The sequence below is a fragment of the Coregonus clupeaformis genome, chromosome 21 (assembly GCF_020615455.1).
Source record: "Coregonus clupeaformis isolate EN_2021a chromosome 21, ASM2061545v1, whole genome shotgun sequence".
Classification (NCBI taxonomy): Eukaryota; Metazoa; Chordata; class Actinopteri; order Salmoniformes; family Salmonidae; genus Coregonus; species Coregonus clupeaformis.
In genome coordinates this window covers 2,016,223-2,034,470 of record NC_059212.1, presented here as the reverse complement: position 1 = coordinate 2,034,470, position 18,248 = coordinate 2,016,223, and positions in this window count along the sequence as shown.

Below are 18,248 nucleotides of genomic sequence, written 5' to 3'. Positions count from 1 at the left end.
ACACACACACACACACACACACACACACACACCACTGACAGTTCACTGATCTATGCTGTTCCAAAATGGATTTTTTTAATTGCACATTTGAATATGTGGGTTTGCACCCAAAATGTTTTTTGAATGGCACATATGAATTTTTGTTTAATGCAGTTTAAATGTTATGTGGCTGTATAAGCAACTGTGTTTTAAAATTAAAATTGATGATAAATGACTATTTCCCTTTGGAGTTTGACTGGCCCATTTTACCTGAAGCTGTGGCCCATTTTACCTGGAAACTGCTCATGCAACAAATGTTGGCAGAGCTGATGTTTCAAGAACTGTAGGGCCTAAATAATTATATTTTATTAAATAATTTCAACACAAAATTATCAAAAACAGTCATTATTAATCATAAAAACACATGGAAAAGGCATATATGGTATTGTATTATTGTCCCAAACGATTTACCAAAAAGTGGCCCAATTTAGCTGATGTCACCCTACATGTAGAATGTGTACGTCAGATGTGTATGCAATGATATAGAAGGCATATGATGAGGGAATATTATATTAAACTTGTTCTGAATGTAGCGTACTAACTTGAATAATTTCTTATTCAATTTGAATAATTTGTTATTCTCAATTTTAGCCAACCTGTAGTTCTATTTGCACACAATTCCAAGTAGTTTCCCCATTAAGATTAGTCTAATATCTTGAGATGTGTGCAGACTGTCAGCTTTAATTTGAGGGTATTTTCATCCATATCGGATGAACCATTTAGAAATTACAATACTTTTTGTACATAGTCCCCCCATTTTAGGGGACCAAAAGTATTATAACTGTCACACCCTGGCTCTGGGGACTCTATATGTTGAGCCAGGGTGTGTAGATTCTATGTGTTTTGTTCTATGTTCACAGTCTAGTTCTTGTATTTCTATGTTGGCCAGAGTGGTTCCCAATCAGAGGCAACGAGTGTCAGCTGTTGCTGGTTGTCTCTGATTGGGAACCATATTTAAACAGTCTGTTTTCCCATAGTGTTTGTGGGATCTTGTTCCGTTTGGTTTGTTCCGTGTTGGTTGTGTTAAACCTAGGACTTCACGTGTCGTTATCGTTTGTTGTTTTGTTATTATTATCACTAAAGATAATAAAATATGTTTGCTCATCACGCTGCGCCTTGGTCTACTCAGTTCTACGATCGTGACAGAAGATCCCACCATACCAGGACCAAGCAGCGTGTCCAGGAGCAGGCAGCCTGGACGTGGGAGCAGATAATGGACGGGCAGGGGTCCTGGACCTGGGAGGAAATCCAGGCCGGGATGGATCGCCGTCCATGGAAGGAGACGGTAGAGGCGCGACGGAGAGAGGAGCAACGGCGTCAACAGTGTCGTCGTCGGACGGACGAGAGGCAACCCCAAACATTTTTTAGGGGGGGGCACACGGCATGGGCGACGGGGCAGCAGGAGGCAGCTACAGGGCGTATTAGGAGGTTAGGTGAGGAGGCCACCAGGTTAAGGGGGCTATTGGTGCAGAGGGAGCAGGAGTTAGTGGTGCAGAGGGTGGAGCTACTGGAGGCGATAAGGGAGAAGGTGAGAGTAGAGTAGAGGCAGCTGAGAGACTTCCTGCTCCCCGCACCAAGCTAATGGTGCGCGTCGCCAGCCCGGCCCGGCCTGTTCCTGCTCCCCGCACCAAGCCAATGGTGCGCGTCGCCAGCCCGGCCCGGCCTGTTCCTGCCACTCGCACCAAGCCTACGGTGTGCGTCGCCAGCCCGGCCCGGCCTGTTCCTGCCACTCGCACCAAGCCTACGGTGTGCGTCGCCAGCCCGGCCCGGCCTGTTCCTGCCACTCGCACCAAGCCTACGGTGCGCGTCGCCAGCCCGGCCCGGCCTGTTCCTGCCACTCGCACCAAGCCTACGGTGCGCGTCGCCAGCCTGGCCCGGCCTGTTCCTGCCACTCGCACCAAGCCTACGGTGCGCGTCGCCAGCCCGGCCCGGCCTGTTCCTGCCACTCGCACCAAGCCTACGGTGCGCGTCGCCAGCCCGGCTCGGCCTGTTCCTGCCACTCGCACCAAGCCAGGGGTGCGAGTCGTCAGCCCGGTACGGCCCGTTCCTGCTCCACGCACCAAGCCAGGGGTGCGCATCGTCAGCCCGGTACGGCCCGTTGCTGCTCCACGCACCAAGCCAGGGGTGCGCATCGTCAGCCCGGTCCGGCCCGTTCCTGCTCCACGCACCAAGCCAGGGGTGCGCGTCGTCAGTCCGGCACAACCCATGCCTGGGTCACCGGTGCCTGGTCAGGTACCGGTCAACTGCTCCACACCGGAGCTTAAGCAATCCGCTCCTACGATGTCCAGTCCAGCTCCAGCCAGCGGGGCCAGACCGGACCAGGGGCGCTATGGGGGGATGGTTGAAGGGTGGTGGTCAAGCCCGGAGCCGGAACCGCCTCCGAGGAGGAATGCCCACCCAGCCCTCCCCTGTTTGGTCTATGTTGAGGCGCGGTCGCAGTCCGCGCCTTTGGGGGGGGGTACTGTCACACCCTGGCTCTGGGGACTCTATATGTTGAGCCAGGGTGTGTAGATTCTATGTGTTTTGTTCTATTTTCACAGTCTAGTTCTTGTATTTCTATGTTGGCCAGAGTGGTTCCCAATCAGAGGCAACGAGTGTCAGCTGTTGCTGGTTGTCTCTGATTGGGAACCATATTTAAACAGTCTGTTTTCCCATAGTGTTTGTGGGATCTTGTTCCGTTTGGTTTGTTCCGTGTTGGTTGTGTTAAACCTAGGACTTCACGTGTCGTTATCGTTTGTTGTTTTGTTATTATTATCACTAAAGATAATAAAATATGTTTGCTCATCACGCTGCGCCTTGGTCTACTCCGTTCAACGATCGTGACAATAATAAATTCACTTACAGTCCCTTCGGAAAGTATTCAGACCCCTTGATTTTTTCCACATTTTGTTACGTTACAGCCTCATTCTAAAATGCTTTTTTTTTTTTATCTACACACATTACCCCATAATGACAAGGCGAAAACAGGTTTGTATACATTTTTGCAAATCTTTAAAAATAAATAAAAAATAGAAATATCTTATTTACATAAGTATTCAGACCCTTTGCTATGAGACTCGAAATTGAGCTCAGGTGCATCCTGCTTCCAATGATCACCCTTGAGATGTTTCCACATCTTGATTGGAGTCCACCTGTGGTAAATTCAACTGATTGGACATGATTTGGAAAGGCACACATCTGTCTATATAAGGTCCCACAGTTGACAGTGCATGTCAGAGCAAAAACCAAGCCATGAGGTCGAAGGAATTGTCCATAGAGCTCCAAGACAGGATTGTGTCGAGGCACAGATCTGGGGAAGGGTACCAACAAATTTCTGCAGCATTGAAAGTCCCCAAGAACACAGAGGCCTCCATCATTCTTAAATGGAAGAAGTTTGGAACCACCAAGACTCTTCCTAGAGCTGGCCGCCTGGCCAAACTTAGCAATTGGGGGAGATGGGCCTTGGTCAGGGAGGCACATGACAGCCCGCTTGGAGTTTTGCAAAAGGCACCTAAAGACTCTCAGACCATGAGAAACAAGATTCTCTGGTGTGATGAAACCAAAATGGAACTCTTTCGCCTGAATGCCAAGTGTCACGTCTGGAGGAAACCTGGCACCATCCGTACGGTGAAGCATGGTGGTGGCAGCATCGTGCTGTGGGGACGTGTTTCAGCGGCACGGACTGGGAGACTAGTCAGGATCGAGGCAAAGATGAACGGAGCAAAGTAGAGAGAGATCCTTGATGAAAACCTGCTCCAGAGCATTCAGGACCTCAGACTGGGTCGAAGGTTCACCTTCCAACAGGACAACGACCCTAAGCACACAGCCAACACAACGCAAGGGTGGCTTCGGGACAAGTCTCTGAATGTCCTTGAGTGGCCCAGCCAGAGCCCAGACTTGAACCCGATCGAACATCTCTGGAGAGACCTGAAAATAGCTGTGCAGCGACGCTCCCCATCCAACCTGATAGAGCTTGAGAGGATCTGCAGAGAAGAATGGGAGAAACACCCCAAATACAGTTGTGCCAAGCTTGTAGCGTCATACCCAAGAAGACTCAAGGTTGTAATCACTGCCAAAGGTGCTTCAACAAAGTACTGAGTAAAGGGTCTGAATACTTAATAAATTTAAAGAAATGTCTAAAAACCAGTTTTTGCTTTGTCATTATGGGGTATTGTGTGTAGATTGATGAGGGGAAAAAACGATTTAATCAATTTTAGAATAAGGCTGTAACGTAACAAAATGTTGAAAAAGTAAAGGGATCTGAATACTATCCGAATGCACTGTATATGTGTATTAAAGTAGTAAAAAGTTAAGTATTTGGTCCCATATTCATAGAACGCAATTACTATACTGAACAAAAATGTAAAACGCAACAAGCAACAATTTCAAAGATTGTACTGAGTTACAGTTCATATAAGGAAATCAGTGAATTGAAATTAATTCAGTAGGCCCTAATCTATGGATTTCACAACTGGGAATACAGATATGCATCTGTTGGTCACAGATACCTTTAAAAAAAAAGTAGGGACGTGGACCAGAAAACAAGTCAGTATCTGGTGTGACCACCATTTGCCTCATGCAGCGCGACACATCTCCTTTGCATAGAGTTGATCAGGCTGTTGATTGTGGCCTGTGGAATGTTGTCCCACTCCTCTTCAATGGCTGCTCAATGTTGCTGGATATTGGTGGAAACTGGAACACTGTGTCGTACACGTCGATCCAGAGCACCCCAAACATGCTCAATGGGTGTGGTGAGTGATTTGAAGGAGTCAGGCGCTGGAGGGCAAATCACAGAATAAAAGGTTTATTCCAAAACACAGTAGTATGCAGCAATGCGTCAAACACTCCAGTGCGGAAAACAGGCGCACTGGAAAACAATGAAGCACACGGGTCAAAATAACCCGGCGATACAAAATACAAAGAGCACCACCGAGCTAATCGAACCTCTACAATAACCAATCACACACAAAGACAAGGGGGCAGAGGGAACACTTATACAGGTACTGATGAAGGGATATGAACCAGGTGTGTGTAATCAACAAGACAAAGCCAATTGTGTTCGTTGTCCGTAGCTTATGTCTGCACATACCATAATCCCAACGCCACCACAACGTTGACATCAGCAAACCGCTCGCCCACATGACGCCATACACGCTGCCTGCCATCTGCCTGCTACAGTTGAAACCGGGATTCATCCGTGAAGAGCACACTTTTCTAGCGTGCCAGTTACCATCGAAGGTGAGCATTTGCCCAATGAAGTCGGTTACGACGCTGAACTGCAGTCAGGTCAAGACCCTGGTGAGGATGACAAGCACGAAGATGAGCTTTCCTGAGACTGAGAAATTCTTCGGTTGAGCAAACCCACAGTTTCATCAGCTGTCCGGGTGTCTGGTGTCAGACGATCCCGCAGGTGAAGAAGCCGGAGGTTTGACGTACTGCCAAATTCTCTAAAACAACGTTGGAGGTGGCTTATGATAGAGAAATAAACATTAAATTATCTGGCAACAGCTCTGGTGGATATTCCTGCAGTCAACATGCCAATTGCACACTCCGTCAAACTTGAGACATCTGTGGCATTGTGTTGTGTGACAAAACTTCACATTTTAGATGGCCTTTTATTGTCCCCAGCACAAGGTGCACCTGTGTAATGATCATGCTGTTTAATCATTTTCTTGATATGCCACACCTGTCAGGTGGATGGATTATCTTGGCAGAGGAGAAATGCTCACTAACAGGGATGTAAACAAATTTGTGCACAATATTTGAGAGAAATAAGCTTTTTGTTCGAATGGAACATTTCTGGGCTTTTTTATTTCAACTCATGAAACATGGGACCAACAATTTACGTGTTGTATTTATATTTTTGTTCAGTGTACATCAAGCTTGTGACTCTACAAATTTGATGGATGCATTTGCTGTTTGTTTTGGTTGTGTTTCAGATTATTTTGTGCCCAATAGAATTGAATGGTAAATAATGTATTGTCATTTTGGAGTCACTTTTATTGTAAAAAATAATATAATATGTTTCTAAACACTTCTAACTTAATGTGGATGCTACCATGATTACGGATAATCCTGAATGAATCATGAATAATGATGAGTGAGAACGTTATAGACGCACAAATATCATACCTACAAGACATGTTAACCTCACACCATGACAATATCAGGGGAGTTTAGCATTTTTGGGGGGGGTATGATATTTGTGCGTGTGCATGTCATCTCGTTAACAGTTGGGGAAAAAGCGCTGATTACAGAAATGATTGCAGTTGATTATCAATGGCCTACCTGAGTTGCGAGGTAATTTGCAAAATGAAGGACTACAAGTGCATCTTTCTCATCAATGTCACTGTTCACCCTTTACTCCTGTTTCAACAGACATACAGTTAACAGTATTAGAAAGCAAAAATGTGTCCCTTTTTAACCAGTAGATAACCGCATTTTGCGCGTGTTTTCTTTTGCCCTGTGTTTGATTTGTGAGCTTAAACTTGGTGGGCAGGCTTTTGTTAAACATGAAACAAAGTAGGCCCTCGACTAATGAATACGCAATTTGCCTTCATCAAAACACTGTCTTTTTGTTGTATATTTCTGGAACCTGCCTAAGTTTAGGTGGGGTAGTAACCTTTATAAATGGCACACTATAGCAGTTAGCAAAAAAGTATAAAATAGACTAGAGGCATTTATTATTCCAAAACGGCAGCTCATGGTTGGAACACATATTTCCCTACTTTAATCAACCAGTCCATTTTTAATTTGTGATAAAGACAACCTGTCAGGATTTGGCAAGGAATGTAGCTTGTGTGTATAGGGTGCGGTCAGATCGAAATTGAGTGAGAGACATAAAGGAGGGAAAAGAGAATGTAGGGAGAAGAACTGTGGACACTTATCTAGGTACATTTGTTGTTGTGAGTTTTTTATGTTCTATTAGCTACATGGTGACATTTAACCATACATGTTTCAACCTGGCTATAGCAAAGAGGATTTGAAACGAAGAGTTGGATTTAGCTAGAAGCTCAGCTACTGCTGATGCCAGCGCCAAGAGGGCAGATTACAAATATGGTGGCTAGCACGAAGTAAGTTATTTTTCCTGCAAGCAACCTAGCTAGCTATCTAACTTTAGTTTATCTACTGAAACCCATATTCTGTACTGTTGGCTAACATACTACTGTGTTACAGTGGGGAGGAATCAAATTATTTTTCTGCTTGCTAACTTAGGTAGCTAGCTAGGTAGGTAGGTAGGTAGCTAGCAGGGTTTCCATTAGGAAAATGTGGCGCTGGACAACGTGACCGGGAAAATATAAATGTACTGGCCATTTGAGAAATTTACCGGTCACATATGCATTGGGTGTGTAACCCACTAGGGCGTCCACCCACGGTGCTCAGAACGACAGAGATCACATTTAGATTATGGTAATTCATTTTAACAAAACATGCATCTCCTGTAATGAAGCATGCAATATAACGTCATTTTCAAACATTTGCCAAAATGCAATTCACGTGAAAAAGGAAAAAACACCATTCTAAACAGCGCACCTGATGCAAGCGTTAAATGAGAGAGGTAAAAATCTCTGTTAGAAACTTAGAAAAAGGGTGAACCTAAAGATGCAACAACTAGGATGGGTTGCTAATATGACTAGGATTGCGCATTTGGCTTCTGGACAACGCAAGAAAGTTATGAAAACCGATAGAACAGGAGAAAAATGGCATATGAGGAAGTCTTTCATAGGCAGCGCACGTGCAAAGGCCTAGCTGTTTATTGAGTTGCGGCTGTCAGTGAAAAGCATATAAAATGTGTGAAGATAATGTGTCTTGAGCATAATTGTTATGCAATAATGTTGTGACAAGAAGAAGGGAGGGGTGTGTGGCGAAGATAGCCTATGGGGACGTCTCTCTCCAGAATGCATGCGCTCAGCTCTCCAGAATCCAATCAGCTGTCTCCTGCCAATTCCTCCGCATTCGTTGTTTCATGTGAATTGTTTGCCCTTTGTTTATTTTGATAAATTCCCCATTACCAGTGGTGAAAAAAGCACTCAAATGTCATACTTGAGTAAAAGGAAAGATACCTTAATAGAAAATGACTCAAGTAAAAGTGAAAGTCACCCATTAAAATACTACTTGAGTAAAAGTCTAAAAGTATTTGGTTTTAAATATACTTACAGTGGGGAAAAAAAGTATTTAGTCAGCCACCAATTGTGCAAGTTCTCCCACTTAAAAATATGAGAGAGGCCTGTAATTTTCATCATTGGTACACGTCAACTATGACAGACAAAATGAGGAAAAAAAATCCAGAAAATCACATTGTAGGATTTTTTTATGAATTTATTTGCAAATTATGGTGGAAAATAAGTATTTGGTCAATAACAAAAGTTTCTCAATACTTTGTTATATACCCTTTGTTGGCAATGACACAGGTCAAACGTTTTCTGTAAGTCTTCACAAGGCTTTCACACACTGTTGCTGGTATTTTGGCCCATTCCTCCATGCAGATCTCCTCTAGAGCAGTGATGTTTTGGGGCTGGGCAACACGGACTTTCAACTCCCTCCAACGATTTTCTATGGGGTTGAGATCTGGAGACTGGCTAGGCCACTCCAGGACCTTGAAATGCTTCTTACGAAGCCACTCCTTCGTTGCCCGGGCGGTGTGTTTGGGATCATTGTCATGCTGAAAGACCCAGCCACGTTTCATCTTCAATGCCCTTGCTGATGGAAGGAGGTTTTCACTCAAAATCTCACGATACATGGCCCCATTCATTCTTTCCTTTACACGGATCAGTCGTCCTGGTCCCTTTGCAGAAAAACAGCCCAAAAGCATGATGTTTCCACTCCCATGCTTCACAGTAGGTATGGTGTTCTTTGGATGCAATCAGCATTCTTTGTCCTCCAAACACGACGAGTTGAGTTTTTACCTATTTTTTTAGTTCTATTTTGGTTTCATCTGACCATATGACATTCTCCCAATCCTCTTCTGGATCATCCAAATGCACTCTAGCAAACTTCAGACGGGCCTGGATATGTACTGGCTTAAGCAGGGGGACACATCTGGCACTGCAGGATTTGAGTCCCTGGCGGCGTAGTGTGTTACTTTGGTCCCAGCTCTCTGCAGGTCATTCACTAGGTCCCCCCGTGTGGTTCTGGGATTTTTGCTCACCGTTCTTGTGATCATTTTGACCCCACGGGGTGAGATCTTGCGTGGAGCCCCAGATCGAGGGAGATTATCAGTGGTCTTGTATGTCTTCCATTTCCTAATAATTGCTTCCACAGTTGATTTCTTCAAACCAAGCTGCTTACCTATTGCAGATTCAGTCTTCCCAGCCTGGTGCAGGTCTACACTTTTGTTTCTGGTGTCCTTTGACAGCTCTTTGGTCTTGGCCATAGTGGAGTTTGTAGTGTGACTGTTTGAGGTTGTGGACAGGTGTCTTTTATACTGATAACAAGTTCAAACAGGTGCCATTAATACATGTAACGAGTGGAGGACAGAGGAGCCTCTTAAAGAAGAAGTAACAGGTCTGTGAGAGCCAGAAATCTTGCTTGTTTGTAGGTGACCAAATACTTATTTTCCACCATAATTTGCAAATAAATTCATTAAAAATCCTACAATGTGATTTTCTGGATTTTCTTTCTCAATTTGTCTGTCATAGTTGACGTGTACCTATGATGAAAATTACAGGCCTCTCTCATCTTCTTAAGTGGGAGAACTTGCACAATTGGTGGCTGACTAAATACTTTTTTTCCCCACAGTAAGTATCAAAAGTAAATGGAATTGCTAAAATATACTTAAGTATCAAAAGTAAAAGTATGAATAATTTAAAATTCCTTATATTAAGCAAACCAGACGGCACAATCTTCTTGTGTTTTTTACATTTACAGATAGCCAGGGGCACACTCCAACACTCAGATATTTATTTACAAATGAAGCATTTGTGTTTAGTGAGTCCGCCAGATCAGAGGCAGTAGGGATGACCTGGGATGTTTTCTTGATAAGTGCGTGAATTTGACAATTTTCCTGTCAAAATGTGACGAGTACTTTTGGGTGTCAGGAAAAATGTATGGCTTAAAAAGTACATTATTTTCTTTAGGAATGTAGTGAAGGAAAGTCAAAGTTGTCAAAAATATAAATAGTCAAGTAAAGTAAAGTACAGAGACCCCAAAAAACTACTTAAGTAGTACTTTAAAGTATTTTTACTTAAGTACTTTACACCACTGCCCATTACATATGTCACCAATAGTAAATGTACCGTTAATCCCCATCATTTGGTTACATTAATTTCTGTTAATGCATTGTATTACTAATTAGGCCTACAGTCATTTACCGTTCTCATTCTCAGAGTGGAATGTTATTTGCAGAGTTCACAACCTGCTACACTTGTGAGAAACACGTTTTTACAAGTTGTCCATTTTTTCATTGTCTTTTGTTTGGAGTGCTCAATGTGAGCAATGAGCATGGGGTCTGATTTCTCTGTCTTGTTAATGTTGAGGGAGCGCACACACCGGAGCACGCAAATATAGGAAAGTGCCGATTTGGGGAAGTTTGATTTTTGATTGTCTTAGTCACCACGTCCACTACTAATAAACTGAGCTTCTCAGTCATTTTTTCTTCGCCTCACACAGTCAACAAAACATTATTATTTTGTACATCCATTGCGAATGATAGCCTAATAGTTCCTCACAGTAGGCCTATTTGAAAAATCTTTTCAACAATCTCCCCCTCGATAATCGTCAAGCTTCGGTGTCAAAGAGCAAAATATCATCATCTGATTATTCCATATAACCAGTGGAAACATCATAAAATACCTTTCCCTTGCGCAAAAACAGCTGTCTGTCCCGAGCTCAATGGCGCAGGAAACTCTGAGGGCCCGGAATAGGCTAGTTGATACGAATGTTGCAAGTTTGCTAGAGACAGCTTCATGTCGGATCCAGTTGATTAATTTGATACAATATAACGCTTCACTAGCGATAGCTCAAGTCAAGACAGATAGAAAGGGAGGCAGACAGGCTGAGTAGAGAGATGAATGTGATTGAAAGAACCTGAATTTTCATCAGTATATTTTCTACTGTTTTTATTTGTCGGCTTTACGTATTTTAATAACAGTAGTTGACAATGGAAGTTATAGGCCAACGGTTGCATTGGCCATCTCTGAGTTCCATGTGCTCATTTAAGCTATTGAGCCACCAATGATCATGGTGTATCAACGTGTCCATATGGCAGAGGCTGGTGCTCTCACATTAGTTGAATTTTAACTTTGATATTTTTACCATTTTAATTAAGATTTGTATGATTAACCAGTGACAATGATTTTGAGTAACGAAAACGTTATTATTGAAATGAAACTGTTCACTGAAAATGCACTTACGAAAATCATAATTGACACGCAGATCGGTAGAATTGGTAGGATAAATTGTATGCTTCCCCAAACTTGAAACTCACGCGCTGCCTATTTAGTCTTTATACAAGAATTGCCTCCACCTTTCTATGGTCGGCTTTTCAAGCAAGGTAAGACATGCCTCTTAATATGAAGTAAAACATTCAGGTTTCAAACAATTAAGTATGTTTTCGAAATGTATAATGCCTCCAGCTCACATTGTAAAGTGGTGGGTGACGCGCTGATAGCCCACCTACCGTTGTTTTATCTACCGGTCAATTTGGCCGGCATCACTTTTATTTATGGGCTTTTCGGTTTTTTTACGGCCAAAAGCAGCCAATTACTGACTTACGGAAACCCTGGTAGTTAGCTAGTCTAGCTAGCTAGCTAAGTTAGCTAAACAACGACAGGTAGCCATATCTATGACTAAAAATAGAAGAGGTTTTACAATCAGAGATCTATTGTATGCCGATTGTAAAACCTCTTCTCTATTCAGTTACACAGTTACAATCAGCCACCTAAAGCTAGGTTTACCAGCAAACCGGTAGCAAATGACTGGTGAGAAGTTATCAGGGGAAGTATGAAGCGATTGAAAAGAGACAGCTTCGCTCTATCCAATTAGAGGGGTACAGCCTGCCCTTCTCTTTACAGACAGGCAAACTAGCCAGTTTAGTTATTTAGAGCATGGAGCACGATCCTGAGAAGGAAGATGAAGCTGGTGAGCATTAGAAATCTTCTCTGTGTCATTCCAGGTCATCCAGGGAAGCGATCAAAATCTTAACACTAACTGTTCGGTCAGAAAAATATTCACAAATCATGGGAATTTGTTGAGCTTTGAAAATGTTGTCTCTCTCCGAGGCACGTGTTGCTAGGCAACAGTTGCCTTGGTAACCCTGCTCCCTCCATTGCTAAAGCCAGTGAGAGAAAAATGCTAACAAAAGTTTTTTTCTATAAAACTAAATATACACTGCACTCTGACCCACAAAACTTCTTTGCTAGATTCATGTTAGACAAAGCAAGGAAAGTGAACTTCAAAACGTAATTTAGTTTTATTGGAATGTGCAGCTGTTGTTTGTAAGTAATACATCTGTGACTAAACAGCTCTATCTATTGATTGTTAGAAGCTATTCCTAATTCGTTTTCAGATTTGAAAAGAACAGAAGTAGAGGAAGAGGTTTTGTCTGACGGCAGTTGTTTGGAAAAAGTTTACTAAAACAGCTGTATCGTTAGATCCGTAGCGGATATTTTTTGTTTTTGTTGTAATTTGACAATTTTCTCCCCAATTTTGTGAAATCCGATTGGTAGTTACGATCTTGTCTCATTGCTGCAACTCCTCAACGGGCTTGGGAGAAGCGAACGTTAAGACATGCATCCTCCAAAACATGACCCACCAAGCCGCACTACTTCTTAACACACTGCTCGCTAAACCCGGAAGCCAGCCGCACCAATGTGTCGGAGGAAACACTGGAGTTGCTAGAGCGCAATGAGCCAAGGAAAGCACCCTGGCCAAACTCTCCCCTAACCCAGATGGCCGCTCGGACAATTGTGCGCTGCCCAATGGGGCTCCCTGTCACGGCCGGCTGTGACACAACCTGGGATCAAACCCCAGGCTGTAGTGGCGCCAAAGCACTGTTGCGCCACTCAGAGGCCTTTTTGTCTAACTTGTTCGGAAAGTGGTCAAAACTGCAGTTGTTTGTAAAACATCAGATGAAAAGTTGTTGATGCGGTTACTAAAACAGCTGTATCGTTAGATCTGTACAAGATATTTATGTTCCGATAGATGAAGATTTCATAGGTTCTAAGTCAGGGGTGGGCAAACCTTTTGGCTCAAGGGCCACATTTAGTTTTTGAAACCAAGTGAAGGGCCACATACTATATGCATGACAAAACATGTGAAGCCTTTATTCATTTTCACATTGACACGCAACTACTAGTGTACTGTAGGTATACATATGCTTGCAGAACAATTCTACCCTTGTACCATCTCTACACTTGTTTTTTGTGAACACATTTTCCACAACATTTTCACAGAATTTATATAATTTATATAATTTATAACGTCACAGACACAGTCAAACACACACACAGATCCTGCATCTCTACCCTTGTAAAGTACAATCAAACTTACAGTCACAATATGCAAATGTAAAAAAATATATACAGTGGGGAGAACAAGTATTTGATACACTGCCGATTTTGCAGGTTTTCCTACTTACAAAGCATGTAGAGGTCTGTAATTTTTATCATAGGTACACTTCAACTGTGAGAGACGGAATCTAAAACAAAAATCCAGAAAATCACATTATATGATTTTTAAGTAATTAATTTGCATTTTATTGCATGACATAAGTATTTGATCACCTACCTACCAGTAAGAATTCCGGCTCTCACAGACCTGTTAGTTTTTCTTTAAGAAGCCCTCCTGTTCTCCACTCATTACCTGTATTAACTGCACCTGTTTGAACTCATTACCTGTATAAAAGACACCTGTCCACACACTCAATCAAACAGACTCCAACCTCTCCACAATGGCCAAGACCATAGAGCTGTGTAAGGACATCAGGGATAAAATTGTAGACCTGCACAAAGCTGGGATGGGCTACAGGACAATAGGCAAGCAGCTTGCTGAGAAGGCAACAACTGTTGGCGCATTTATTAGAAAATGGAAGAAGTTCAAGATGACGGTCAATCACCCTCGGTCTGGGGCTCCATGCAAGATCTCACCTCGTGGGGCATCAATGACCATGAGGAAGGTGAGGGATCAGCCCAGAACTACACGGCAGGACCTGGTCAATGACCTGAAGAGAGCTGGGACCACAGTCTCAAAGAAAACCATTAGTAACACACTACGCCATCATGAATTAAAATCCTGCAGCGCACGCAAGGTCCCCCTGCTCAAGCCAGCGCATGTCCAGGCCCGTCTGAAGTTTGCCAATGACCATCTGGATGATCCAGAGGAGGAATGGGAGAAGGTCATGTGGTCTGATGAGACAAAAATAGAGCTTTTTGGTCTAAACTCCACTCGCCGTGTTTGGAGGAAGAAGAAGGATGAGTACAACCCCAAGAACACCATCCCAACCGTGAGGCATGGAGGTGGAAACATCATTCTTTGGGGATGCTTTTCGGCAAAGGGGACAGGACGACTGCACCGTATTGAGGGGAGGATGGATGGGGCCATGTATCGCGAGATCTTGGCCAACAACCTCCTTCCCTCAGTAAGAGCATTGAAGATGGGTCGTGGCTGGGTCTTCCAGCATGACAACGACCCGAAACACACAGCCAGGGCAACTAAGGAGTGGCTCCGTAAGAAGCATCTCAAGGTCCTGGAGTGGCCTAGCCAGTCTCCAGACCTGAACCCAATAGAAAATCTTTGGAGGGAGCTGAAAGTCGACAGCCCCGAAACCTGAAGGATCTGGAGAAGGTCTGTATGGAGGAGTGGGCCAAAATCCCTGCTGCAGTGTGTGCAAACCTGGTCAAGACCTACAGGAAACGTATGATCTCTGTAATTGCAAACAAAGGTTTCTGTACCAAATATTTAGTTCTGCTTTTCTGATGTATCAAATACTTATGTCATGCAATAAAATGCTAATGAATTACTTAAAAATCATACAATGTGATTTTCTGGATTTTTGTTTTTAGATTCCGTCGCTCACAGTTGAAGTGTACCTATGATAAAAATTACAGACCTCTACATGCTTTGTAAGTAGGAAAACCTGCAAAATCGGCAGTGTATCAAATACTTGTTCTCCCCACTGTATTTATTATATGACTGGAGACATGCAAAATGTAACAGCAGATGTGTAAAAAAAAAACAATTCTAACATTTCTGTGAAACATATGGGAATAGCATCCGTTTCATTTGGAATGGTCTGTTTTTGAAAGCATATTAAGGAACAATTCTCATCTCCATTGTGAGACATATTTACAGTTATCCAATCACCTCAGGCCCAGTACCCACTGTGTGTAAGTCTTTTAGGTTCTTTAACTTCAGGCTGTAGTCGAGTCGTCCAAAAGCAAGAGCGTTTCCTGGTCTATCTCCTCCGTTGCACAACCGAAATGTGTCTTCTGCATTTAACCCAACCCCTCTGTATCAGCATCCACATCTTCGGCGCCCAGAGAGCAGTTGTTGTTGGGGGTTAAATGCCTTGCTCAATCGACATCCACGTGATACCAAACAAGGATGATAGCCCTTGGTAAATATTTTCCAGAAATATTTCCACAAGTGTAGTATAGTACCTTAAAAAATACTGCTAAATTGAGAAATAGGCCTACTGTATGGATGCCATGTTTAAAGTAACTGTCCAGTGTTTCCAGATTTATAGGAAATATGACCTATAATTAATTAGAATATGAGTGAAATAGTTTCAGTTCCCCCAAAAATTGTAATTAAGTATGTTAAAAAGCAGCTTTTCTGTGTTGGAAGGTGAAGGCGTACCCCAACAACAGAATGGTGAAGGTTAAGGCGTATACCGGTTATAACAAAAATATTCATGCAAGTAGACCGCTGATTGGCCAGCTCATCCTCCTCAGGAGGATGACATCATCCTCTATGACGAAATAGCAAAAAAGTTTGAGGTGGGGTTTTGTACTTTAAAAAAATATATTTGTTATGCTTTCGCCACAAATACGAGAATAGGATGAGTCAACAAGATTGTTTGGGTATGCGTCAACAGATTATTAACTTTTAAAAGTGAGATTTTCACAGATTTTCTATATCCTATAGAGGCAAACAGCAGACGGCATACTTTTGGGTGTCCTGGGTTGCTTAATGTCACGACTTCCTCTGAAGCTGCCTCCTCTCCTTGTTCGGGCAGGCTGGGGCGTTCGTCGTCACCGGCCTTCTAGCCACTGCCACTCCTCATCTCATCATTCCATTTGTTTTGTCTTGTTTATTACACACACCTGCTTCATATCCCCTCATCAGTACCTGTATAAGTGTTCCCTCTGCCCACTTGTCTTCGTGTGTGATTGTTTATTGTGGAGGTTAGCCTGATTTCCGCACTGGAGTGTTTGACGCATTGCTGCGTATCGCTGTGTTTTCGGAATAAACCTTTTATTCTGTGATTTACTCTCCTGCGCCTGACTCCTTCAAATCACTCACCACAGAATCACACTGGAGTCAGCTGGAGAGGAGCACATGCCTGGAGTCGTGGCGCGGGTCCGGGAGCATTCTACGATGCTAGCCAGCTTGGGAGAAGCGATGGATCGGGTTCTCCAGGTCGTACTCTAGCGGCTGGGTCCGGGTGGAACGAGTGGGCCCTCATCGACAGCTTCCGGTGCAGCCTGCGAGAGGACGTCCGAAGGGAGCTAGCCTGCCGGGATACCATGTTGACTTTCGACCAGCAGGTGGACATGGCCATCCGGTTAGACAACCTGCTAGCTGCAAGAGGACGTCCTGGAAGGGGCCTGCCCGTTTCAACCCCTCTCAACCCGGATTTAGTTTCGATGGAGCTGGGTGGAGCAGTGATCCAGGAGAACGGAGGATGACAGCTCCAGTGTCACTCTTGTGGCAGGAGAGGACATTCTGCTGCACGCTGTCGTCAGGGTTCTTCCGGGTCTGGAGGCGGCAGGGAAGGCACTCTAGCGTCACCCCAGGTAGCGCAAACCCACACTCGTTCAGAGCCCTCTGCTGCGTACTGCACCATACACGTCACCTTCCCTGATTACACAGTAGTTTCCAGTGTAAGGCGCTGGTCGATTCAGGCGCAGCTGGGAACTTTATGGACAGGTTGTTAGCTCATAGTCTAGGTATTCCATTGGTTCCCCTATCCATTCCACTGCCTATCAAAGCAAAGCACTTGACAGTCGACCATTAGGGTCAGGGTTCATTAGGGAAGTTACAGCACCAGTCACGATGGTTACGCAAAAGACCCATAGAGAGCAAGTCACCTTTTTTTATTATTGAGTCTCCCGATTTCCCTGTTGTGTTGGGTCTTCCCTGGTTAGCACTACACAACCCCACCTTTTCATGGCCGCAGAGGGTTCTTACGGGGTGGTTGCGAGAGTGTCAGGGTAGGTGTCTAGCTGTTTTGGTTGGTGCAACCACGGTGAAAAGTCCACACACTACCTCCACCGTGCGCATCCCCCTGAATACCTCGATTTGGCGCACGTGTTTTACAAACCGCAGGCGACCAAATTACCACCTCATCGGACGGGGGATTGCTCGATAAACTTCTGGGTAGATGCTGTTCCTCCCAGGAGTCATGTACTGTATATCCCCTGTCGCAGGCTGAAATGGAGGCGATGGAGACATACATCTCAGAGTCCCTGCGCCAGGGGTTCATATGTCCCTCCACTTCGCTCGCCTCCTCAAGTTAATTGTTTGTGAAGAAGAAAGACAGAGGTCTGAGCCCTTGCATTGATTACCGAGCACTGAACAAGGGGACAATACGTTATAGTTATCCTCTACCCCTCATTCCATCTGTAATCGAGTCAATGCATGGGGCGTGCTTCTTCACAAAATTAGATCTCCGGAGCGTACAACCTGGTGCATGTCCGAGAGGGGGACGAGTGGAAGAAAGCATTCAACACAACCACAGGGCATTATGAATACCTGGTGATGCCGTACGGTTTGATGAATGCTCCATCCGTCTTCCAGTCCTTTGTGAACAAGGTGTTTCGGGACATGCTTGGTCGCGATGTAGTGGTCTACATCGATGACATTCTGGTGTATTCCGCTACGCACGCCGAGCATGTGTCACTGGTTCGCAAAGTGCTGGGCCGACTGTTGGAACATGACCTTTATGCCAAAGCAGAAAAGTGTCTGTTTTTCCAAACGTCCGTCTCCTTCCTCGGATACCGCATTACCACCTCCAGTGTGGAGATGGAGAGAGATCGCATTTCAGCTGTGCGTGATTGGCCGACTCCAAC